The sequence below is a fragment of the Mixophyes fleayi genome, chromosome 1, assembly GCF_038048845.1.
Source record: "Mixophyes fleayi isolate aMixFle1 chromosome 1, aMixFle1.hap1, whole genome shotgun sequence".
Lineage (NCBI taxonomy): Eukaryota > Metazoa > Chordata > Amphibia > Anura > Limnodynastidae > Mixophyes > Mixophyes fleayi.
In genome coordinates, this window is record NC_134402.1 from 331,369,714 (window position 1) to 331,396,058 (window position 26,345).

Below are 26,345 nucleotides of genomic sequence, written 5' to 3' on the forward strand. Positions count from 1 at the left end.
TTCTACTCTATGAGTAGCACAGACAACACTAAATTTTACATCCCCCTCCTCTGCCTGCTGCCATCTCCCACAGCGTGCACAACACAAGGTAGAAAGTGGGGAGGGGGGCACACTTGGGACAATTTAAAAAATCCCTACTCAACCTTCAACTAATCGAAGCCTACGTGAAAGTCATGTCAAAATGTAGTTCCCTACATGCTTAATAGAACTATGGCAAACATTAAAGGCCTGGTGCATGTAATGAAATATATAGTACATAAGAATATATATTTAAGCTAGCAGTGATGGTTAGTGTGTTAATTTGTGTAACAATAACTGGAAAAGAGGATTGTTGTGTCTTTGGGGCTGGCTGTAGAATGTTAACAGACAAATGGGATATGAAGGAGAACTGCCAACTCATATCTAACTGTTCCATGTGACAAGAGTGAGCCTACTGCTACAACTCCGCAGCAACTAATCAGAGGAAAGGCTCAAAACATGGTTGACTTGATCGTGTACAGAGCAATAGGGGGAACGGAACTGCTTCTAAGTAGAGGAGAATTGTAGATAGTTGTGTGTGAGAGAGACTGGAGAGAGAGAGAGAGAGAGAGAGAGAGAGAGAGAGAGAGAGAAGCAGCTAGTCAGTAGACGAACATTAAAAAGAAGAAAAGCAGAAGAGAGAATCAAGGAACAAAAACTAAAGTAAAACCAAGAGGGAGATGAGTTTGGCAAATGCAGTAAGAGCAGCAACTGACTGGAAGGAGAAGAAACAATAAATGAAACACGTAAGATACATAGAAAAGATAGGTAAAAAGATAAAAAGGTGATATACAAAGATACCAAGAACTAAAAAGTGAAGCAAATGAAGGAATTTCAATTATACAGAGCACATGAGGCAGAAGCGGACTACACAAATACATTTATACAAATAGGAAATTCATAGGAGTAGAGTAGATTAAAAAACTCATAAAGGGAGGAAAATAAAGGCTACATTAATAGGCAGCCAGAGACAAAATAAGGGGCTAGAGTAAAAGAAACATAATTAGCCAGAGATAGATAACAAAATAAAAATCTAGAGCTGATTTTAGGGAAAGCACCAGACAGAGGGAACACGTGAATCAGGAATAAGGGGAAGCAACAGAGTGAAGTACAGGTGAGAGAGGAAATTATGTTAGGAAGACCAAGGAGCAGACCTGACAATAGGAAAGGAGTTTGACTACCTCCAATAAAGTGTCCAAAACAAAAGTTAAGGTTACAGTTTTCCATCAAGGCAGACAGGTGGCACCACTACATGAATCAATATCTACATTCTCAAACATAATCAAACACATAAGTATTGGCCAGATGACGTACATAGTTACCTCTATCACTTCAACAACAGTACACAGAGAAAGAGACTAAGAAACAGCAGTTATGGACAAAAAATTAAAGCTTACTTCTATGAGCCATTACCCCTTACGTTCAATAATGAAACTGATTTTATCCATTCGCTAGAAACAATAGAGACTGATATAAATTCAGAGACTATAATAGTTATAGGCAAGTGCTTTATCATCCACAATTGAATATTGCAGACTGTGTGTTATTAAGGCATATAATTGTATAATATTTATTGAGCTTATTAATTATATAGAATAGTAATTATTGCAATATGGCTACATTTATTTGTGATAAGTTTAAGTGTGGTGCATGAAAAGATTTATTGCCCTAGAGATGACAAAGTAAGTTTACTGAGAATATAGTAGAGAGTCAAAACATTAGTTATGCACCTAATTTAATTCTCAATGATTAACCCTGAATTCTCCCATCTAATAAAAGTCATCCCTACAGGAGGGTCCTGTTTCTTTGGGGACTTATTGCAGTTGGGGTTCTTGCCTGCGTTCGGTTGGTGACACTATCTCTGTCTCTCGAGTTAAGACACAGCAGTTACCATTTACATCAGAACAACAGCAAAAGAAATGCCCCCTGGCTGAACCATCAATTATTCATAGATTGTATGTAAGACTGTATATTTAAGACTATAAGGCTTTAGTCTAATGAAGCATATTTCAATACATATTCTGTGAGAGCTGTTCAAACCAAATTAGACTGCCCAATTACTACTGCATTTGTTTCATTTCCTAATGTAATTAGGACTGTAAAGACATCAAGACGATGGTGTTAATTAATACACATTTAATGATATTTTACCATCTTTTTTTTACAGTGCTTTCAATCATTTCACATTTTTTTACTTGAAGAATCTACTGCAACAAACATAATACAGTCCACACCTATAAATTCATTCACAATGAGCTAAACATTATGCAAACTGACAAAGGGTATTATCTCATATTAAGAACACATTGGGTTTAAAATACATTGTTATATATTTTGTGAAAATATAAGTATCAGTTTTTATTTTAAACTATTTAGTTTTCAGTTTAATAATAACTTGTAACATACTGGTTTCATTTGTATCTCAAAACATCTCTTATGAATGGCCAATGTACCCCTGCAGTTGCAACATTTTTTTTTTAGCCTGAAGCAAAGAATCTGAGAATGAGGGGATAACTCAAGTATGCACTTTACATTTTATCTCCATTGGATTTTGGATGACACAGAGGGAAAGCACATTGAATATTAAACAGCCCTTGGGATCATTGATCCCTATGGCAATTCTGTTTACACTGCCAACAGTGAAAATCAGAAAAAGAAACCAAACAGAAAATATTGCAACAAGCTTTCGCTGAACATGATAAGTAAATAACCATAAGGAGCGAAATTTGTGTACATCTGAAAGATTTCCTGATTTTATGCTGCTGGGCTTTTAAGCCACCACACAAGTTGACTAGAAACTTACACCATGATGGAAGTGACAAAATCAGTTTAAGTTACTCTTTTCCTGCATCGAGATGCATGTAATATATAATTCACATGAGTATTCACAAGTCATTCAATTTTATAAAGGTAACTCAAATATTTACAAATTGAAATAAAGGCAGCTCAGATATAACCATTACTTTTATGAGTTTTATTAATTAAACAAGGGTCAAAGAATAAGTCTACTTGGATAAAAATGAAATGATGTGATGGGCAACAGTTGATCATTTTCAAATTTCAATGTAGGACAAATTTTGTGGTTACATTATTATTTGTCCAAGGTGGAGATGAGTGAAATTTTCACAACTGTTCAATCAAATGTACACCTCATTCCATATTTTACTGCAAATACTTGCACATTTTGTTGTCAGAATTTGGCTTTAAGGTTTTCTAGACCTAATCTAACCACCCCACACAGCAGAAAACATAGATAATTGTCACTCCAGGTCTGTTCATGAACAATGACTTGTGCAATATGTGATTTTGATAAAACAGTGCGAAATAGCTGTTTCACAGAATGGTAAAGAAAAAAACCCTGTTGAAGGTGGGGTAGTTATTCACAGCCCCACCTGGTGAAATGGTAGGATATGGCATTGCTTACCATTATCGCAAGTGAAGATGAGGGTCGGTAGGCAGTCGAAAGTAGGTTTGTGGACAGGCTTTAAAATGGGCTCTGTCAGATCAGTTGTGCACTATGTACAATAGCCATCCCTAGTGAGGTAATGTCAGCACAAATAATAAGCCCCTAGAGCCTATTATAGGCCCCGCTAATGTATTGGAGAGCCAAGAAAACTGTGATTATTTCTCCCCCTTTGTGCTATTGGTGGGCACACAATGTGCCCCGCTGGGAATTAAAATTATTGTGAAATTTTGCTCCAGCTTCACCAAGGAATAGCTCTAGTCTACAACAAGGAAAAAAGAAAATAAAATGCTAGTATTGTAGTATATAGTCCTTATGAAATCCAAAAGATGCCATGATAAAAATAATTCCAGCAATTGACACATTACAAAACGAAATCTACAGGCATCTATAGTCATTTAACAGGAGCAACACATACTGCCCCAAGGCATAGCCGCTTGCGGTATTTCAGTCAATTTTCTTTTTCATTCGGGTAGATGTCACATGGGCGCTTTCACACTTCAAGCGGTTTTAAAAACTAGTAGCAGAGTTTTGGACAAGTGCACAAAAAAACCAAATCTCTCCAATTGATATACTTTATATTTGAACAGACCTGGGCACACAGAGCATATTAAGTGCTCATTATATGCTGTGAGGTGTATAACAATAAAAGTACTACAAAAATTAGTGCATCTTGAAACGTGCAAGCATGAAAAATACCTATATGACACTATCCTTACAGTGAATGTTACACAATATTTCTGCCAAAAAACAGTGAACATTTTAAAATGCCATTTAGTATATTTTAGGCATGGTGTTCCCAGTTGTGGAAAACTAGAGAAATAAATATAACTGTATAATAGGTCTGTGTTTCTTTGTGATCACGGGTGCAGGCAAGAGGCTGGTCATGCTTATACTTGTTAGGATCACCACTAGGTATAGCCGGTGGTATGTGGTAAGCATGATAAACAAGGCAGAAGGGCAATATTCTTTATGGGTGCTCAGCCTGAGTGCCTGCCCACTGGCTTGTCAGCTATTTGGGCTGACAGGTTGGATGAAGGACTTGGGGAGTGCACAGTTCAGTGCACCCATCCAACCAGCCAGCCAACCAACCTGCCACCCAGAAGAAGAAGAATCTAGCCCCAGTCTATTCAAATGGCTTGTACTATGCTCTGGACTCGCCTGCAGGATCCAGGAGTTGTGCATAACATCAATATCATTGGTGAGTAATAATACTACCAATATTATGGTAATAGAACTGCCTCCTAATGCAGAACCCTCCACCTGCTGTAGAAGTACAAGAAACAGCATGCTGCCAGTTAGGGTTTATTGCTGCAAGAACCACATGTGGGACATATTTCTAACCTGTTCACTTGGAGAATTGACCCAGAAAACAATTGCACCTCCAGTAGTGAAAACCTGTCCGTGCTGATAGCACTTGAGCTATGCCCAACAATTCTGGGTGTTGAGTGTTGTGATAATGATTGTAAAAAGTCAAAAAAATATATTTTAATAAGTGCCACTTTAGGTCCCAGCCTGCTCTGGCAGCCATAAGCCACTTAAATATGCTGGTGCTTGTAGAACTGCAAGTGCAAGCATAACCATGGCTGCCATACTGGGATGTGTAAAGTGCTAAATTAAATATTAAAAGTCATTTAATTTATCTTTCTCATTCTTCACTCTATTATACTCCTAAATCCAAAGGGCTGTTCTTCCTTCTTTGTGGGGTATCAAGGACCTTCATTATGCCAATGATACAAAACATGATAAAAGGTGCAAAATGACACACAAAAAAGTTTCACGATCTTACCTGAACCCTGTTCCAGTGATGCCAGATAGCACCTACTCAGTGCAGGTGCCGGCATTTCCGTATCTCAGCTGAGATCACATGACAGTGACTGGGGGGGAGTTAAAACTCGCTCTGACACTGTAGCAGTGTCAGAGCAACAAGTGTCCTTACTTGTCTGACTCCCTGTTCCTGTGCATTCTGCCTGATCTTCTCCCTGTGATCTCTCCCTCTGGGTTTAACCATTCAAGCTGACAATCCGTGTACCTGTTCCTGGCTCTGTTTGACTCTACTCTCTGCCTCCTGATTTGTACTACGTTGACTGTGTAGCAGTTCACGGCTCAATTTGACTTCCATATCTGTTTGCGCTGACCGCCTATGTACCAGTTCCCAGCTCACTTGACTTCGTTGCCATCTCCTGTGGCATACCACGCTGTATGCCTGTGTACCTTTTCATGGTTAGTTGCCTTGTCTAGGCTCCACCTACCTCATTACCACAGTGTTAAATCTAGTGGCAGGACAGGGGACTGCTACATGCGGATTCTCGGCAGCAAAGCCCATCCTGCCTTTTGGCGGTTCTTGGTGAACACCGGGGAACTCATTAGACCCCACACCCTTGGTCAGCCAACGCCAATAAAGATTAGCACTTGGAATCTGAACTCTTGTGGTCCATTACAGAAATGTGATAAATTAAATAAATACGTGTCTATAGGGCCAGTGTAATAAAGAAAACATTTCATCTCATCTTCCAGCCAAAAACCCAGGACAAAAATAAAAGTGACTTGTGCTGGAACAGTACAATACAAAAATAATACAAATACAAATCTATGAGATTGTGTAAATATTGTAAAGACATTTTTAACAAAATCAATTTAAGTAGAACTCAATTTGTTTTAATTTCAGAACTAACATTGTGCCTTGGGTTGCAGACTTGATTAAATTAAATTAATTTAATTAAAATATTAACTCTCTCTAAAGAGTTATATATAGTACAATATACAAAATTGTTAGCTTAAGGTCAAGAACTGGCCTACTTTTTTACTGTGCATATATAATTATGGAATTTAAAACTAGGAGCATTTCAGCGGTATCTCCAATGGAAATGCCCATATTTAGGGACAGTCATTGAATTGTATTAAGAGTGAAATAATTTACTTGATTATAAGGTTTGTTTTGGTGTCCTATCACCAAACTGTAACATGGCTGAATTTTTTGAATGGACTTCTTACTAATGTAGCTCTTTATCGTAAAGGAGTATTGAAAAAATATATAGTCTACAGGCTACAGCTGGGAGTTGTCACTTGTCAACTGAGTTTGGTAAGGAGTGTGCTGCTTTGAGGTTGCTGTAGAGAATGTAAGAAAATACAAGAACAAATCACTGGGTATCTATCATCAGTCTTTTTGTGCAGAGGGGACACATGTTATATTTCTAACATCCTCAGAGGTGAATATCTCATATGAAATAAACCAATAAGTCAGTTCATAAAAATAGCTATAAAAGCTAATTTTGAATGTTGTCATTTCTGTGAAAAGATATCATCCCTGTTTGACCCCATAAGAATTATTCCTAACTGATCTTTAATGGGGTATTGTTTTAGAAAATGCAGTCCGACTTCAGTTATTGCAGTGTCAAGGACAGTTCAAGGTCAGGACTGCAGGCAGGCATAAATGTTCAAGAAATTTAAATGTATTTGAAATAATTCTTCTATGGCAGATGTAACATCTATGGAATATATGTAATCCAAATACAAATGTATCACTAAATAGTATATTACTTCATTGGATCAAAAGTCCTAACATGGTTATAAATATTTTCCTTACAAAATAATGATAGATACAAACAAATGCAAAAGTAAAATCTTCTATATAATCTGCCCAAATACATACGATATGGTTGTTTTACTCTACATTTGAATGTGTGAGAAATTAGATAATTGATTATATATTAAATATAGATATGACAGTGGAATGATTTCTCCTCAGATTATTTGCTTTAGGAATGTGATCAGTAAGCCTTGAGAGTTAATTTGGATAAATACATCAAAAGGCAAACATGGTTTTAGAAAGGCAGCTTAGCACATGCATGTCATGGATCAGGCAGAGTGGCCACATCTGTTGATTTCCATCTGATAACCTAAATTTCCTAATGCAATAAATCTAGGATAACTATATAAGTTAAGGTTTTTTGTAAAGACAGGGTGATATCAGTATTTAAAGTTATTAGGCTTGGCAAATAGCAAGGTGTTATGATTAGTAGTGCTGTCAACTACAGCAGATGTCCTGGCTACAAGACACAGAGGTGACAATTCCTTGTAAAGTTTTCTTGATACAACAAAAGAGTAAGTTCATTAGCATAGGATTAGTCTCATCTCAATGACATCACAACAATGGGGAGAGGCAGGAAGTGGTTAATTAAAACCATTGTGAAACTTGGGGAACACTTGGACTATGTCAGTCTTTTTGGGAAGCAATCTGGCTGTTCCTCTGGCATACAGATTATACTACGTAGGAGTTCTATTTTCTATCATTTTATTCCTTTTTATTTTTTATTTTTAATGGGTTTATTTTGTATGCCATTTATAGAATGCTTTTGCTTTTATATTATCCAAAGCCCTGTATCTTTATATAGTAAATCTAAAATGTAATAAGTTTATCTTGTAACTCAAATCCAGAAACTTTTTAAGAAGAGATGTATTGCATGGCTTTTTTTAACCCTTTGATGGCTTGGCTGTGTTAAGTCTTTGACTGCTAGTGTATGAAGTATTAATCCCTATGGCAAACAAGCAACATAGGGCTGTTTCATTAAGGAGCATAGCTGGCGGTTTTTTTTACATATCATGCACACAATTACTCTGCACATGCCAAGAACTGGACCATATGCCACAGAATGCAACACTGTTCAATTCAACTTCAAGTGCAAAGGACCCATACGACTGCCTACAATTTCAGGGGCGCATGCCGTAGTCCATGCAAAGTAAGGGTGTGCCAAGTTTGAGCACATGCAGCAGCATCCGATTCAGGTGCTGAGCATCTGTAAGATACTTGTTTTCAACTGTGTCTCATACTCCAGCTACACGTCTAGTCAATGGCACTAGTCAAGTGCCAATTAATAGTGATGATGGCTAAGTACGTATGCTAAAACATCTGTTTGCAATCAGGAACAACTCAAAAAGTGTATTTTATGTACAGTAGATATTAATTACATCCTAATAAATGTTTTACATGTGAAAATTTGAAACAAATAACAACTTGTTTTATTTTGCAATGTTTTGTCATTAATGACTATATAATTAACAAGTGACATTAATTTAATAGTTTTATTTCTGCACATTCTTTTGTGAGTTTATATTTCTCATATATATATTGGATGTTTCCTGCAGTGTACTGTAAAATAGAGCATAGCAGACCTACACCTGTATTCATCACCACACGTATGTTTACATCTTCTCACTGTTGAAATATGGACATGCATATAGTTGTTTCACATACACTTTTAAAAAATGCACATTACAATAGTTTGAATGCCTTAATGAATCAAGCTTACAGTGTGTGACCACATTGACATTTGTGTAACAGAGTTATAGGGCCCTATTGCTTTAATACAATCAGTGGTGGCAGCGATTAAGTTGTGTATGGATGTGAGAAAACTGCTTTGGGGTATGATTCAACCTGTGTGAAAGGTGAGTGTAAGATGGAACGCTTTAATCCTGTTTAAAACATTGCAATAAATTCCAAGTCACAGACGTGGTGATTGAGTTTTGTGACACAAATTTTGTCCTGAACAGCAAGTTCAGAACCTAAAGACTGAACCTATCACGACCACATTGGCCAAAGATCTTTCACTTGTACCAATTGAGGTATTGTATATGGCTGACCTAAATGTATATTTTGTCTAATCAAATACACTCAGGTTGGACTGAACTCTTCCAAAAAAAAAAAACATTAGGATATTCACAAAGAATGTTCTTAGATAAAAAAAAATCCTCTTGGCTAATGAGATTTAAAAAGATTCTCTTGGAAACGGTGCCAAAGTTGATGCCACGTTCCACAGCGTAGATCCACGTTCCACAGATTATGAGTGTCATTTGTGTTGTGCTTGCAAGGTGACAAGTTTTTTCTCTCTGCACATACTGGGACTTATGTAGAGTTGAACATACACTTTTTTTAATACACATTTTTATACTGCACATCTGCACACAAAAAATGCAAATTTGTCCACTTCTTGGACAATAATAATAAAAATAATAATAATAATAATAATAATAATATTTTTTTTATTTAATGCATTTCTCCCAATGGAATATAATAAACTTTACATTTTCAGAATAAAAACACATTATGAAAATGATTATGTTAAAGCTTAACAGAATACGGAAAAGAAAGCTAAGCATTGAGTGTTATGAATGTAGAGTGGATTCATGAAATGCTTGAGCATACAGGTAAGTTTGGAGTGTGGTTTTGAAGATTTCAGAAGAGAAGGTATTTTGGATTGTGGGAGTTATGCTTAGAGAATCATAATGAGTGAGTTGAGAGTCAGACAAGTGTAGGCCAAGTACAGTAAGGGCATGTGCACGTAATTTGGAATGAGTCAGACCTGGATACAGTCAAAGATTTGGCTGTCGGCTGGCACATCTGTTGTAGGTGCTTGAGCCCTAGTGCAAGGTATGTGCTTGTGATGATGATCATCAGCACAGACTTGCACTGTAAAATAATAAAATAAATAAATATTCTTTTTTTTTTTTAAAATGGAGTGTTTTAACCCCTAAAAGTGATCTAAGCACCATCACTATTACCTGGGCTCTGGATGAACAGCGTAAGGATCACTTGCAAAAGCAGCCAACAGTAAAAGGTTATGACAGGCTAGGCTGGTCACATTATAATAGGGAAACTTGCCGTGGGGGCCACCTGTCATAGTGTGACTAAGCCCCAGCCTTTTCAGCATGGGGCTGAATACACTAGCGGAATCAAGCCCACATAAGTAAGCAGGCCCCTACCTTAGGACAAAGAGTCGCATTTAACATAGCTTGCTGAGTCACACATAGCTTAATATATGTGTAACTCAGAATAAGTATATAATTGCATACATTTTTCAGACGTCTTTAACTTCTGCATTTCTCATGCAAACTGTGTTAACTCTACATGAAGCCCATTGTTTTCTTTCTGAAGAGTCTCAATCAAAGGAAACCTCAAAATAACTATAATCACATTCTATAAGTATATAAGATTGGTTTAAACAGCAAACCCTATAGTAAAAGCAACACAGTGCTTAAAAAAACATGTATTGTATCCCAAATAAACACAACATGTTATATACTGTACATTTATTCAATGAGCAAATTAAAGTAAGTGCACTTTTAGACCACAAACTATACTAAGTACTTGTTCTTCCATAAGGAATATGAATACTGTGTCAGATTTGCTCCAGGCATCAGATTGCTACATGTAATGTTAGTCACATTTTATATTGTATATGGTATATAATTTCAGTTGTCAATTAGGCTAATGATAGACCTTCAATGTAAACCAGTATTTCTTGATTTTGTGACAAAAAAATACCATATTTAATGTTAAGTGAGTTATGAGTTTGCAGCTATGCTATGATTTGTGCTGGAATTGTTCCAAAATGCTGTTTGGATTTGTTCCAAAATGCTCTCTATCAGAGAGGCAATGTCACAAAAATAGATTAAATGGTAGAACATAACATATTTTTTGTACCTAATAACTGGGTCTTTTCAGTGGCTCTCTGTTTGGGCTAGTATACCTAGCAACTGAAATACAATGCTAGTTAAAAGTGTAGACACAGCTTTGTATATTGTCCTAATATAGTGATAGAAGCATATTCATTAGCTTGTCTGAAAGCTTCCCTGCAGCTTAGCATACTGTATAATTAATAAACATCCTCTTAGTACCATTGCATTTTGCCTAGTGTTAACACTGCTGAATGCTGCAGGCAGCATCAAAATTGATGCAACACAATGTGAAGCAAACGCTTGCTGGAAAGTGTGTGTGTGTGTGTGTGTGTACAGGTCCATTCACTTTCATTAGTTTATAAACCATCAGCATCAAAGTATGTTAAATAGGGGCACATTTATCAACACTCGCAAAATATGAAAAATAGTTTTCAATCCTTATCGCATTGATAAAGATTGAACTATTTCTCATATTTATTAAAAAAGCAACACAGGAACAGCAGTTCTGAAAAACTGCTGTTCCTGTGAAGTGCAAAACATACTTACCACTGCCGCTTCATTTCCGAAGCAGTATGCGGTCAACGGGGCTCCCCTTCTGACTTCAGTGTGCTTGCGCTGAGGTAAACCCTCGGGCATGTGCACAGACATCTCTGCTCTCTCTCTGCAATTATAGTTGCACAGAGAGAGAGTGAGTGACAGGGAGGGATCATGTGATCCCTCCACACATGCGCTGTTCAGCTCTGCTCTTCGGAGCTTGAGCTTTCGTACATTAACATGTTTGAAAAGTTAATTTCCTTTATTGTTAAATAGCGTTACTCAGCACTCCCCATACATTGTTATGGTAAAACGATAGGCGATGCAAAGCAACAGATATCTTTGATATCTGCTGCGATGCTACAATCATAAATAGCAATTTAGTGTTTAATCCCCGAAAACTGTTGTTTTCGGGGATTTAACAGGGGGAAAACCTTTGATAAATAGGCCCCATAGGCTTTAATAATGCTTGAAAAGTTTTTAAAATTAACTTAAATCATCACCACCTCCTGCTAAACAAATGCAAGGGGGTTTTGCATAACTTTAAAGCTGCATATATATTCTTAGTGCAACAGACACAGGTTTAAACAATATGCTGCTTGCTATGTCGTTATCATTATCAAATTAGAAAACTTCAAAAACCATGGGTGATGTACCTTATTGTTTTTGTCATTATTAAAGCATTACGTGAGGGATGTACAGAAGCACTAAGCTACAGTATATGTTTAACTGCACCTAATAAAGATATTTAAATGTTTAACAAACACCATTGAAGGGATTCACTTTTTGGTAGCTTGTTTGGACATGCTAATAAGAAACCACATTAATTCAGAGAAGAATTCTGTAAACAAAATAAAGAACTGTGACCTTTTTAGAAGGGATTCGGAATAAGTGTTGCTCTACTAAAGAGATTTGTCATCAGGATCAAGATTTACTAAGAAGCAGCAGCCAACAATTACTTCACTGTTCAGCACTGCCATTCTGAAGATTAATGACTTGTTCTCCATTGCTCTTGTGCTAAAGATACACCACTGTTTTAAGTGAAATCCCTAAAATACACATCTTTAAATATTTACACAAAAGTTTTACTCTGGAACAAAAACAGACCCAAGTTTCTTATAAGGCCTTTATCCTTTAGGGGGTAAAATATTATATTTATGAAAACCTTAGACTGTAAGTGCGGGGTATTTTCTTTAGGCTATATCAATAAAATGGTTTTACATCTATCAGAAGGCGCTAGCAGTAAAACTGAATAAAGATTTAGATTTAGATTTAAACATAGTTTTAAGAAGGATGCAGTTGCTATTTTTCTTGTGTAGATTCAAAGATGTACAAAAATCTAAGGGCTAGATTTACTAAACTGCGTTTTTGAAAAAGTGGAGATGTTGCTTATAGCAACCAATCAGGTTCTAGGGCTTGATTCATTAAGGATCTTAACTTGAGAAACTTCTTATTTCAGTCTCCTGGACAAAACCATGTTACAATGCAAGGGGTGCAAATTAGTATTCTGTTTTGCACATAAGTTAAAAACTGACTGTTTTTTCATGTAGCACACAAATACTTGATAGCTTATTTGTACACTGAAATTTAAAGTTGATATTTGTGTCTCAAGTTAAGATCCTTAATGAATCAGGCCCCTAGGTATTTATTTAGTACATTCTACAAGATGACAGCTAGAATCTGATTGGTTGGTATAGACAACATCTCCACTTTTTCAAACCCGCATTTTAGTAAATCTAGCCCTAAAAGTCTCTGCATAAGTTCTCAGTGAAGCTGTCATCTTTTTTCCTTAAGTGATAATGATTATTTAAATTTCACTACTTCCAAACCAAATTTAGCTATTTTATCACTCTATAATAGTTTTGTTTATAGATTAGATCATTTTGAGGGTGATTGATTTTTAGTAAACCATGTTTCTAAATTGTTTCTAAACAAAGAAAGAAGAAAACATTTTGATATTTATTTTCATACCTGATTTTGAAAACCATAGCGAAGGGGGTGGAAACATGGTGGCGTCTCTTTAACAATATATTTTAGATTTTATGCAGTAATCGAAGTGGACATTTAGAGGTGGCAGTATGAAAAATGTAATAGAAATGTAAATGTACAACGAAGGTAGTAGGAGAAGTGGCGGTATGGCATACCACCATATACACTTCCACTTCGACCACTGGTTTTATGTAAATAAAATATATAGCAATAACTTGTTCACAAGTATTTTTATGAAATACAGTATATGCAAATATATTTTCATTAAATCACTAATCCAGTAAAGACTAAATCCTGTGGCTATAGAAAAGATGGAATAATCAACTGTACTATACTTTTCCTACTGGTTCAGTGTTTATGTCATCCAAGCATAATGTACATTTTTTAAGTAAACTTGCAATCCACAAGCCTTTAGATATATACCTCATAAATATGTGCCTTCATTTTCAGGCATATACAAGCATCCATGGATAATGTGAATTATGAATCCTAAAATAATTTCATCTCAGTAGATCAAACGTAAGCATCAGTGTTATAGGTCAAGGTATATGGATGATTTGTTGCAGTGAATTAAATCAAAAGTTTTGACACCATTGTCGTATATGTAAAATTAACTTTTTTAACTGATTATAGTACTTACTACAGTGCCAGAAAAATTCTACATGCAGCTTTTCTTGTTGGTGATTATTCACACTGACATAGCTGTCTTGTGTCGTTCAACAACAAATATTAGAGCCAAGGCATTTGCTTTCTTTGTCGCTGAGATTTTTAACAATTATTTCTGAATTGTTGATGTGATTTATAATTGTGATAACAAAATGCCAGTGGGAAGTGTTTCTGGCACTTTGCCACTGTGCTTAAATACAATACACCATAGGGGCGTGGCCTGGCAACAATTGAGTTCAGATGTTAATTGTCTGAGCTCCTCTATCTGTTTGTCGAAATCCCTTACCATGGCACTTTTTGCATTCTCTTACACATTCAACTTGTTCAACGAGAGGGTCTACTTAGCACAGGGACCAATTTGGTGTAATAAGAGCCCCATGGATGCACAAGTCCGAAATTCCAGCTCTGAGTCTGTCGAGAGGTATACGCCACCAACTCACGCCTCGAACTCCGTGGACCGCACTGTAGTATGGTAGTTGCCATTGGGAACCAGACCCAGGTCTGTTGCCCCTCAGCAGTGCCTTATTGGCCTGCCTACCAGCACAGCTCACCTGCCAGCAACCACGGGCCGCCCAATACATTTGCCCTTCAACTTGGAGTGACACCGTGCTAATCATCTCAGTCGGCCAAATTGTAATGCTCTTATCTGTTCCCCATTCCAGTGCTGTCTCTCTGTGCCGTGATCGGCACTTCCGGGGGGCGGGTCCCATGACTCGGCTGTCGGGGGGAAGCTGTTTGAAATTTCTCTATAAGAACTTGGCAACTTTGTTGCTGAGCATCTGGCTCCTGTATCCTCTGGGTGTCCTTCTCCTTGTGAGTGTGTACTGCTGCTGGCTCCTCTGTGTACCATTCCTGGCTTGTTTGACTTTGTTTGCTGTTTTGCCTGTGCGCTGTTCCTGTCCTGTCTAACTACGCTTTACTGGATCATCTGTGTACCGAACTCGGCCTGTCTGACTACACTTTGCTGGATCACCTGTGTACCGAACTTGGCTTGGCTGTCCACGCTTTACTTGATCACCAGTGTACCAAACCTGGCTCGTCTGACTACGGATTTTCTGACTTCCCGAGTACCCGATCCTAACTGGTCAGTACCTCTATGCTTTATTTGTTGTACTAGATCCTTGCCAGTCTATTGATCTGTGTGTACACATACATCTGACTCCTCCGTTATTATTATCCCTATTTTACTCTTCTGGGAATAGTATCCTCCTGGGGATCTCTGTTACTTCCTGAGACAGTTCAGGGGGCCACGATGTGCGAGTTCCTGGCAGCAAAGTCTATTCCACCTTGCGGCGGTTCTTGGTGAACACCGAGGAACTCATTAGACTCTGCGCCCTTGGTCTGCCAGTGCCAATCAGGAATACCACAGGCCTTTCACTTGCAGATCTTAACACATACGGAGTTAAGAGGTGACCTGCCCACTCTACGTCACAAGAGGTTGCATCGCTCCATCAGACATTCTCTCTTACTTGGGGTCCAGGACCAGGCATCATTCCTCCTCCACTCACCCTCTCACAGAGCGCTTACCACACAGTAACCATCTCTCTTGAGCTGTGCTGGCTGCTTGTTTGCCTCCCCTTCACCCTCCCTGCATTTAGTTCTGCACTAAATGCCATCACTGTCAACAGAACCTGTCACAAGGGCTTACCTGTTTATCAAAATAACTACTGAAAAATATCTCATAGTATGTCGAATATTGATTTCTAATAGTTGTTAATTTGCCATATAATGGGAATCCAGAAAACATATGAGCAGGAACTACACCTAAATTTCTGATACAACAACAATGCCAAGTGTCTGTCAGGTGGAACCTCCTACTCACTATACTGCTTTGCATACACTATTTCAAATGACTTAACATTTTCCACAAACCTTAATTTACTCTAATAGTGCGACACAAACAGTTTTCTCCGCAGCCATTTTGAATGTGTATGCTTTGCTTGGGCTCTGTTGACCAAACCTGACACATCCTTCAATGCTGGATGTGTTAAAACAGCTGCACAAAGTCTCTGTGCCCCATATCTTCCGTTGCCTACCATTGAAGGCTTTTACTCTGGGGCACAGAGACAGTTTTCTCCGCAGCCATTTTGAATGTGTATGCTTTGCTTGGGCTCTGTTGACCAAACCTGACACATCCTTCAATGCTGGATGTGTTAAAACAGCTGCACAAAGTCTCTGTGCCCCATATCATCCGTTGCCTATCATTGAAGGCTTTTACTCTGGCCTCTTAGGTCCATACATGACCAACTCTTTGCTACCTAGAGTGAATATTGAGCTATGGCGGATCTCAGGAACCCTCATTCAACAGACCCTGAATACTGTCTGCTCACAAATTTCTCAAAGTTTGGGCTCAAATTACTTTATACCTCAGTGCCAGCACCAAATAACATGTTGTGGGCCTACCAAAAACAAGAGGTCTGCTGTGGGCAGCTAAGCCCTGATCTTTGCTGCACCTCAAAAGAAAACAAAGACCTCCTCACAAATCTATGATCAGTCTTGGTCTTCTAGCAATGTTTCTCCATTTGACACTGACAAGATCTCACCATACAAGCGACTATCACTAATGTTGTTAATGACATTTAATTTGAATTTAAACAAGACCTTAAAAAAGCTATTGTCGAATTCAAATCAGAAGTAGAGGCTCTTGGCTCTAGCACTGATACTCTTGAACCTGAAACTGATGATCTGTGCTGCGCTCATGTGACTTTTGATTGCTCCAAAATGGAATTTGTCAAAGAGAAACAAGAGGACCAGGAAAATAGGTGATGTTGAAATAACCTGAAGACTTATTATGTTTCAGAATACCTGACAAACTTCTCTCTACCTGATTCCTCACTGGCCTCTTCAAACACCTCCTTCTGGACCTCACTGACAATGCATTTCTGATTTATCAAGCACAGAGATCGCTCAAAGCTAAACCATCTATTGATCAGAAACCATGAGACCTCATAGTCCATCTCCATTTTTATCAAACCAAGAAAAAACTGCTAAGCGCTGCTAGATCTGTTGACACAATTGATTTCCAAGGCCTGCAGCTTCAGTTATTTCAAGACTTAGCTCCCTCCAACATCCAAAAACGTAGAGATCTTCAACCTGTGATGCAGCTCACCCGTCAACACAATTATAGATACCTCTGGAGATTCCCTTTTCAATTACAAGTGTTCACAGGGAACTCTGTCCTTCTTGCCAAAACCCTGGACCAGGTACAAGACATTCTCTCAAAGCTTGATATTCTACAGGAACACACAATCTCATCTTCCAGCAGCAGTTCCACTAATCCTCCCAGACACAGGGCACCCCTTCTCGAATGTAGTTTTCATGTACTGGGAGGACTGGGAGGACATAAGAGCAACACTGCTTCGAGCTCTATTTGCGTAAAAATGAAAGAGAATGCAAATAATCTTTTATATCGGTGGTATATAGTACCTACTAAGTTGAGCAAAATTTTCCCTGATCTTACAGCATATGCTGGAGGGGTTGCCCATCTGATGGCTCCTTTCTCCACGTATGGTGGCATTGCCCCAAACTAATGCCATTTTGGCTGGAGCTTAAGAACTTTGCATTCCTCTTATTACATCTCATTGTCCCCCTCTCCCCCAAGGTTCTTCTTCCTACCACTTGAGATACCGTCTGCTACTGCTCACCAGTGCAAACTGTTTAGATATATAGTTTCAGCTGCCTTGTGACAAAGAGCTACTGACTGGAAACAACCAAGTGCTCCAACACATATAAAATAAAATATATGACTAGCATTCCTCACAACACTGCTAAATCGTTCCTCGAAGGCTGGGAGCCATGGGTTTCCTAATTCCAATTTCTTATGCCCTTCTCGGTATAATGTCACAATCTCTTAGACTCGGTCCACCTGGTCACTACCTCCCTCTCTCTTTCACCCCCCTTCCCTTTCTCCCCCTTTCTCTTTTTCTCCTGACCTCTTTATCTTCTTACTCTTCCTCTCTGGCGGCATGCCACACTCCTCTCTACCTGATTCTATATTTCTACCTCCATCTCTATCTCTCTTTCAATAAATGAAAAAGCCAGTTCGTTTTTTTTCTTTACATATTCTCAGCCTTTTAAATGATTGTCTGATCACATTAATTCTCTGTTTTGGTATTTGTTCTTACATCACGTACTGTTTATGCGTATGTCCTTTTATGAATTTTTCTCTGGCTTAGTTTGAGATTGTAACGCAATTGCTTAAACAAAGTTTAAAACAAAAAAACAAACACCAGAGTGTCATAACCTATATGAGTCCACAGCTGTATGACAGGTACAGGGAGATTTTAGTTTAACTGTTTTGGGAGCTTCTTCAAGTGTAACATTTAGCTGCCTAAAGAATTAGGTTACTCCGTTTGTGACAGGCACAGTATAACCTGTGTGGCATGATTTTTTTTTTGTTTGTGGTCAGTTTGGAATAAACTTTCACATTCATCAGAGAGACATCCAGAAATGTCATAATGACATCACCAAAAAATACTTACATGTAGGGAGTCAAAGAGCTGTGCAGACAATAGGTTCTTTGCTGCACACTAGCAATCAGTGCATTGCTTGTTATAAAGTTAGCTGCTTCATGAGACTAGTGTTTAAGAGTATGCAGCCATTTTGTGGTATCTTTAAAGTTATATATATATATATATATATATATATATATATATATATATATATATATATATATATATACATACTTGCCAACTCTCCCTGAATGTCAGGGAGACTCCCTGAAACAGGGTTGATCTCCCTCACTCACTGAAGAGTCTGGCAGTCTCCCTGATGCTGAGCCAGTACAAGACGTGGTTGGCTTCGCCATCTGTGTCATGATGACATTGTTCAGAAATTGTGTCCTATGTCAATGTATTGATGCCTATGGAGGTGGCCATTTTCATGGAGACCAATATTTAATTAAAGACTGACAGGTAAGACAACATAACTTCAGTAATGGAGACAGAAATGTAAAAGCTGCTTTAGTTGCCTATTCTCCCGGAATGTCCGGGAAACTCCCGTTTTTCTGGGAGAGCTCCCGGTCGAGCAGGGCAACCTCCCGGTTCTCACCACCACAATAGATAAGTCGCGGGGGCAGGGCTTAATGACGCAAATATCGCATCATCTTAGCCCCACCCCCTGCTATAATTGATCAAAATTGTGACAATCGTTTAGTGGGGCGGGGCTAAAATGATGCAATTCGTAAAGCCCCGCCGGCACACGCCCACCTATCCCGGGATCTAACTGAAGTCAACGAGGAAAAGTTGGCAAGTCTGATTTAATGTGACAGTAACAGTCACATAGTTACACAGTTAGTAAGGTTGAAAAAGGACAAAGGTCCATGAAGCTAAACCTTCATTAATTCTAATTGCGCTCAACAAGAAGACAAAACAAATTCCCAGTGTGACAGTTGACAATGGGGAAAAAGTAGTTCTTTCATGGCCACAGGAAGCCACAACAATGGCAATCTGTTAAAATCCCTGGATCAATTACACCCACATGATGTCCTCTACTAATGATAGCTACAGATACCATTTCCTGTAAGAAATGCATCCAATCTATTTTAAGTTCTGTTACTGTACCTGCTTTCACTACATTACGTGTGCATTAAATAACTTATATTAAGACGTAGTTTACTGCTTCTCCTGTTAGCCGCATAATCTGGAGTGTCCCCCAAATCAAGGTCCATGAGATTTACAGGCCATCAGATATACAAATGCTACATTTAGTAATTTCTGCAGCTAAGCCCCTTATTACACTATGAAACATGTAATAATAAAATATATGGACAACTTTTTGGAGAGAAATTTACATCATAACAAACCGACAAAAGACCACTTTTCCGATCTTACCCTAAACAGTGATAAAATATAAATAAAAAACAAAGAGTTTTCTTGTTAGACGTACAATACCATCATCAGTAGATTGAATGCTTGTATTAAAAAATAACAGTGTAGGTTACAGCCATAATTGAAGGTACCGCACCCTGTTAAACCATTTTGAGTATGGATGAAACTTGTTATGGACACATCCCTCAAGGCATCAAAGCTATCAGGGGTTTAACCTGCCACTCAGACACAGCTCTGGGAATGAGCAAGTGGACTCAAAGAAATACTGATGTTGTTCATTTCTAATTATTCCTGCTGAAACAAGTCTAAGACACTGACTGACAATAACTCCTCCCAAGCAGCACTAATTATCTTCTTAATTCAACAAATGTATATATAGCATTTGAACAATCTGTATTTGTGCATTAGGCATCTAAATTGCTGGGAAGGATTTTCTAAGAAGTTTTAAAGGATGACAGCATATATCCGCCTACTATTATATACCCATAGACACACCAAGCATATGTACCATACAGTATCTATTTTATAGTAAATTTTAAGTGCAAACTTAATGATAATTGCAACATTGCAACCATTTGGGAAACAAAAGCAACTTCATCTTCAGGCAAAAGCTGTTTGCCCTTAAATATAAAGGTGGCTTGTTGAACAACAATTAGGAATTTTATGAATTCTCTGTCTAGTTTATATTTTTATAATTATTATTATTACCATTATTATTATTATCATTATTATGAGAAGTCGTAGTAGTAGTAGACATAGTAGCAGCAGTAGTAGTAATTAAAAACAATAAAGTAAGCACAAAAAATAGATTTACATACAGTATATAGCGAAACTTGATCATTTAAGTTATAAAGGGGACAGGACCATTCACAATCTGTAGACATAAATCAAAAGCTACATTCAAAGAAGATGTTGTGTCCAAGTCTAGAACCACACAGCACATACTCAAAATACAAATGTAAAAATTACATACTATAGAGATACTGGGCCTGATTCATTAAGGATCTTAACTTGAGAAACTTCTTATTTCAGTCTCCTAGACAAAACCATGTTACAATACAAGGGGTGCAAACTAGTTTTCTGTTTTGCACATAAGTTAAATACTGACTGTTTTTTCATGTAGCCCACAAATACTTGATAGCTTATTTGTACACTGAAATTTAAAGTTGATATTTGTGTGCTACATGAAAAAACAGTCAGTATTTAACTTATGTGCAAAACAGAATACTAATTTGCACCCCTTGCATTGTAACATGGTTTTGTCCAGGAGACTGAAATAAGTTAAAATCCTTAATGAATCAGGCCCACTATGATTATCTCATGGGACAGAAACTTTTATTTAACTGAGCAAAATTTGAAAAATCAATCATACATTTACCAATAAAATGTAAGTTTTACATGTGATTCATAATTACATACATTACAATTTAGCGTTATACCCAATAATATTCCTGAAGTATGCACAATTTCTTAGGAATCAATGCTTATAAGCAACATTCTAGTTATTTTCAAATGATGAAAGATGTTTTCACCCTACAATATTTTACCTTACATGGCAAGATCCATTATTTCATGTAGCATTTAGATAACAGATTTCCTGTATTACAAAATTTTAGATAAATAGTTGTGATATGAAAAAAAAGAAACTACTGTATTCCAAACTTTGCTGAAAGAAAGCAATGATGTTGCCAAGTTTTTATTTTTTTTATTTTTTTTTTAAATCTGTATTATAAGCTAGCTCCTTTGTATTTATTTTAAACAAAAAATAAAGTCCAAACATTGTGAACTCAGTTTTACAAGAATTTTATAATACAAACATTAACTGAAAAAAATACAAAGATGGGCAAAGAAACAGCATAAGACATGTTTTTCCATTACATGGAAAATAAATATTCTGGATGAAATTTCCAGTAAAAGCTAATTTAATGTTGCCTTTTTCTCCACCCTAAACTGGAGCAGCCTGAACTGCCTCATTCTATTCTTTTATATGCAGTAAAACAATTAAAACACAATAGCAACTGAAAGTTTTTACCTCAGTCTGGAGGCTAGCATAGCAACCTGTCCACCTTATCAAGTTGTTCATAGAAAGTTTGAAAGTTTAAATATTTAAGCTAATTCTCTGCATTAGCAGAGACCAGAGATTAAGCTCAACCTCAGTGGCTGGAAGTTTATTAAAGTCTTCTGCAGAGCCTGTAGATTTGTGGATCTCATCTAGTATAGCAATCAGTTTAGAGGCATCAAGTCATTTCTGTGATCTCATTTTTTTAGCAGAATAGCGTATGTGGAGGTTCTAATTAAACTGCCTCAGATCACAACCTTATGGGCATCCCAGAGAAGCATTGGTGAAATCGTTGGGTCAGCATTAGTTGAGAAATTATGTCGGAGTTCAATTTCAATTTGTAATTTTAGCTGGGGATTGAGGAGATTTCTTTCATTTAAGTGCCAAATAGGTTGTCATAAATCACCAGACTGAAGGCCCTCAATGTTCACTGTAACCGAGCAATGATCCGACCAAGGGCTGAGGAGGATGTCAGCACTAAGAATTTGTTGTGCAACAGCTACACTTAAGACCATGTCCAGACGCGTGTGGACAACTTGGACAAAGGAGTAAAAAGTTATGTACCATCTAAAGTATAAAATGGATTTATGGTTGTCGAAGTTGTATAATTGGATGAATGAAAGTATATTGGTTAATATTGTTTTACCGTGCGATTGCGATCAGTATGCACATAACACGTGGCGCAATCGCACGATAAAATACGCCCGCATACACTCGCACTCTCATATTTAGTTATTTATATATTTCATATTTATAATGGTTCCATTCCACAGGGATTTATGAGCAGATGGTATTTAGTTTATAGTATATATATATATATATATATATATATATATATATATATATATATATTATATGTACACTTTAGTGGTATTTAAGGTTCAGGTTACAGGAAACATGTCATGTTTAGTATCATTATAATCCCCAATTCATCCGCAGTTGTCCGGTTCATTCACCGAAGGGATCGCACATTGCATACTCTAGTTAGCGATGTTAGGGAATAAATGTTTAAAATGTTTCTGACTGTGTATTGTGAATAGACTAGCTTAAACTGGTTTCTGGGCGGGAGAATCATCTGGAATGTTGACCCTCACCCTTGGAGGGAGTTGTTTGAACTAGCGTATGACATGCATTACACTGGACCCTCCTGAAGCCTGGAACTATAGAAGCAAGCCACGTCATCTGCATTGCTTTCTCTGTAACTCTGAGTGTATATAATACAGCTTTGCTGGTACTAGCCCAGTCATTCTCTGATCACAGAATTCTGAATTGAAGTACTGTAGCTGGTACCAGCGGAGCGCAGCTAGCGCAGGCGGGCGCAGCGGTATGTATGTATCTTTGGTATCGGCTGTACTGTATTATAATTATGTATTGAACTGCTAAAACTTTTGCATCTGCTAAATAAATTGTTTGTGCTTTGACAATGCTTATTGGAAAACGATAAAATTACTTTAATATGGTGTAAAAGTGTAAAATGGATTTATGGTACAACCTCTAGTCACTACTGGAGAGGGTGGGGTGGAGTGAGATCTTTCCTCCACATCTGGTGGTCATGCCCAAAGATTGCACAATTCTACTACTAATTACTAATTTTTCGATTTCTAAATGTCCATAGTTCCAAAGACCTTTCTTCTTGGCTCTCCACTGGAAGACCTAGTTAAATACTCTGATAAACTCTCTGTGCAAATTCTCAATGCGGCCAAATGCTTGATAGCTAAACAATGGAAGTGTACATATCCCCCGTGCAGACAACAACTTCTCAATAAAGTATTACATTTCTGCATATTTAAATAACAAGACCCATGCATTTTCTTATATTTGGTATTATTGGCTCCTTTATAATAGCCAGTCTCCCCTCCGAGACCTTTCTCAAGTTCTTTTTGACTTTTCCTTTAGTCTTGTGTGTTATTGATTAAACATATTTATTTTCCCATATGATAGCCCTATAGGTGCCGGGGCTCCTGCTTTTGGTCTCAATAACCCCTTCCCTCTTCTTTTCAGTTTTGTATGTTTCTTGTTTTCATCAATGCTGAATATTTCAAGCAATTAATGTTTGCTCAGTCTGTTTACTTTGTACAATAACTATTATTCTGGTTTTTTTCGTACCTGTGTTTCGTTTTCTGCACTATACGAGGTATTTGAAAATTTGTTAAAAAAAATACAATAGCAACATTTATTTTGTAATTTTATACTATTTTTTTTTTAAATACAACTAGAAATATTATTAAATATTCAGGTGCAATATCATAAATAAAAATACAAATATAAACATTTACTGTAATATGATTGCCACATTTTCTGGTGGAAAGAAAACACCAAAATATTAATAACATTATTTCTCAGTTTTACCAGCCAGGCCAGTAATAGAAAGGCCAGGGACAAATTCTAATATGAGACATATTAGGATCTGTTAATATTAAATTGTGCTATAAAGGACAAGAAAAACAGGTGAGACATAAGAAATGATAGGATAGGAAGGAATACAATAAACAGTAAAGTTAATAAAGAAGAAATATTGGAATATCTGGAAACAGAAAAAACATTTTTCTGGATTAATTGAAATTGATTCACCTATAATTTACTAAATAATGTACACCCTTTGGAGAAGCAGGCCAATCATATGCATAGGGATGTTAAGAAGCAATCAAGAAATACCATGTGTCTGTATTCTTATAAAAAATGCACAGACGGCCCTTCTAGCATTAACTCGTCCAGGAGTCTGATAGGGTAAAATATTTGTGGACTCCACTATTTGCAACCCGAGCTGTAAATTATCTGTGGTCTGGCCACAGACTGTTCTAAAATTCATTTCAGCTCTTTTCTGTTAGTACACATCAGCATCATCTGCTTTGTCTATTTTTATTTACATCCATCTAAGTTAGCCCTATAGCGACTACCAATCAGAGTACAATAGATTTGTGTGGGGTTTCTTTCCATTGTACAAATAGCCCATATCTTCAAGCATCCTTCGACTCCGTCGACCATCCCCTCTTGCTGCAGATACTTCTTTCTCTCAGCCTTTCTAGCTCTGTCCTTGCTTGGTTCACCTCTTATCTCGCCAACTGTTAGCTCTCTGTATCCATTTCTGGTTCATCCTCTACCCTCCCTGTAGGAGTTCCTCAGGGTTCAGTTCTTGGACCTCTACTCTTTTTACTCTACACTACCTCCCTGGGTGATCTCTTTGCCTCTTTTGGACACCAATATCACCTCTACGCTGATGACATTCAACTGTACATCTCTTCTCCTGATTTTTCCTCCCTGTTCCTCTCTCGTGTATCTAACTGCCTTTCTGCCATCTCCTCCTGGATGTGTTCACATTTTCTCAAAATTAACAGCAACTGATCTAAAGACACCAGCAACCACAGGTGGTGAAAGTGACAAGAAAAGGTAGGAGAGAACAGGACAGTGTGCCAACTGTCCTGAATCTGGTGGGGCAGTCCAAAATTTGGGTGAATGTCTCATTTAGGCAGGATTTGGTCGAACTACAAGGACAGTTGGGAGGTATGTCCTGCTTCACACTGTACTGCTCGTGAAGGCAGAGCTGTGTGCTTCTAATAGTATTCCACACAGTATTGTCTGTGTATTTGTCTAAAATTTGTCTAAAACAATAACCATGTTAAATTATAGCAGTCCCCCTGTCTTAAATACCTTAATCCAGCTCTGGTTAGCAGGAGGGAACTGATAGCTGCTCCTAGTTCCCGGAAAGGGTGCAGCCTACAGAGCAAGCCAAGGAGCTCTAAGTCTCCCTGCTCACTCTGCAGGAAGTTCCCACCCTGATGGATGTCAGCAGCACAGGAGCATATATAAATACAGTGGGCTGGGAATGTCATAATGTGCCTGGGGGTAGTGGAGTGATGTGGCCGAGGAGGGTGTGATAAATGTAATGTTTTATTATAATGTATGTCATTTCCATAGCGACCAAGGTGGTGATACCAAAAGAAGGCCAGCTCAGGGCAGGTAACAGACAGCAACTGGCTAATCCATAGAGTAACATACCCTAACACCCTGTTGCTCTCCATTTGTTGTGGAACTAGATGTCTCAGCAAATCTACCAGCTTATTGTGGGGCATGCTGGGATTTGTAGTTCCACATAAACTGGAGAGCTACAGGAGGCGTAAGGGGGCTGTTTCTCAAGCATACTTCTTTTTCACAGCAACAGTTTTTTCATAGATTCTCTGATTATGAAACAATGAGCTTTGCAAAAAGTACTGTAATTAATTATTATTATTATTATCTGGAACAGACATGGGCTCTAAATGCCAGGGCTGATTTTCAGTCCTAGTCCGGCCCTGCGTGGGAGGTATGTCCCGCTTCACACTGAAGGCAAAGCTGT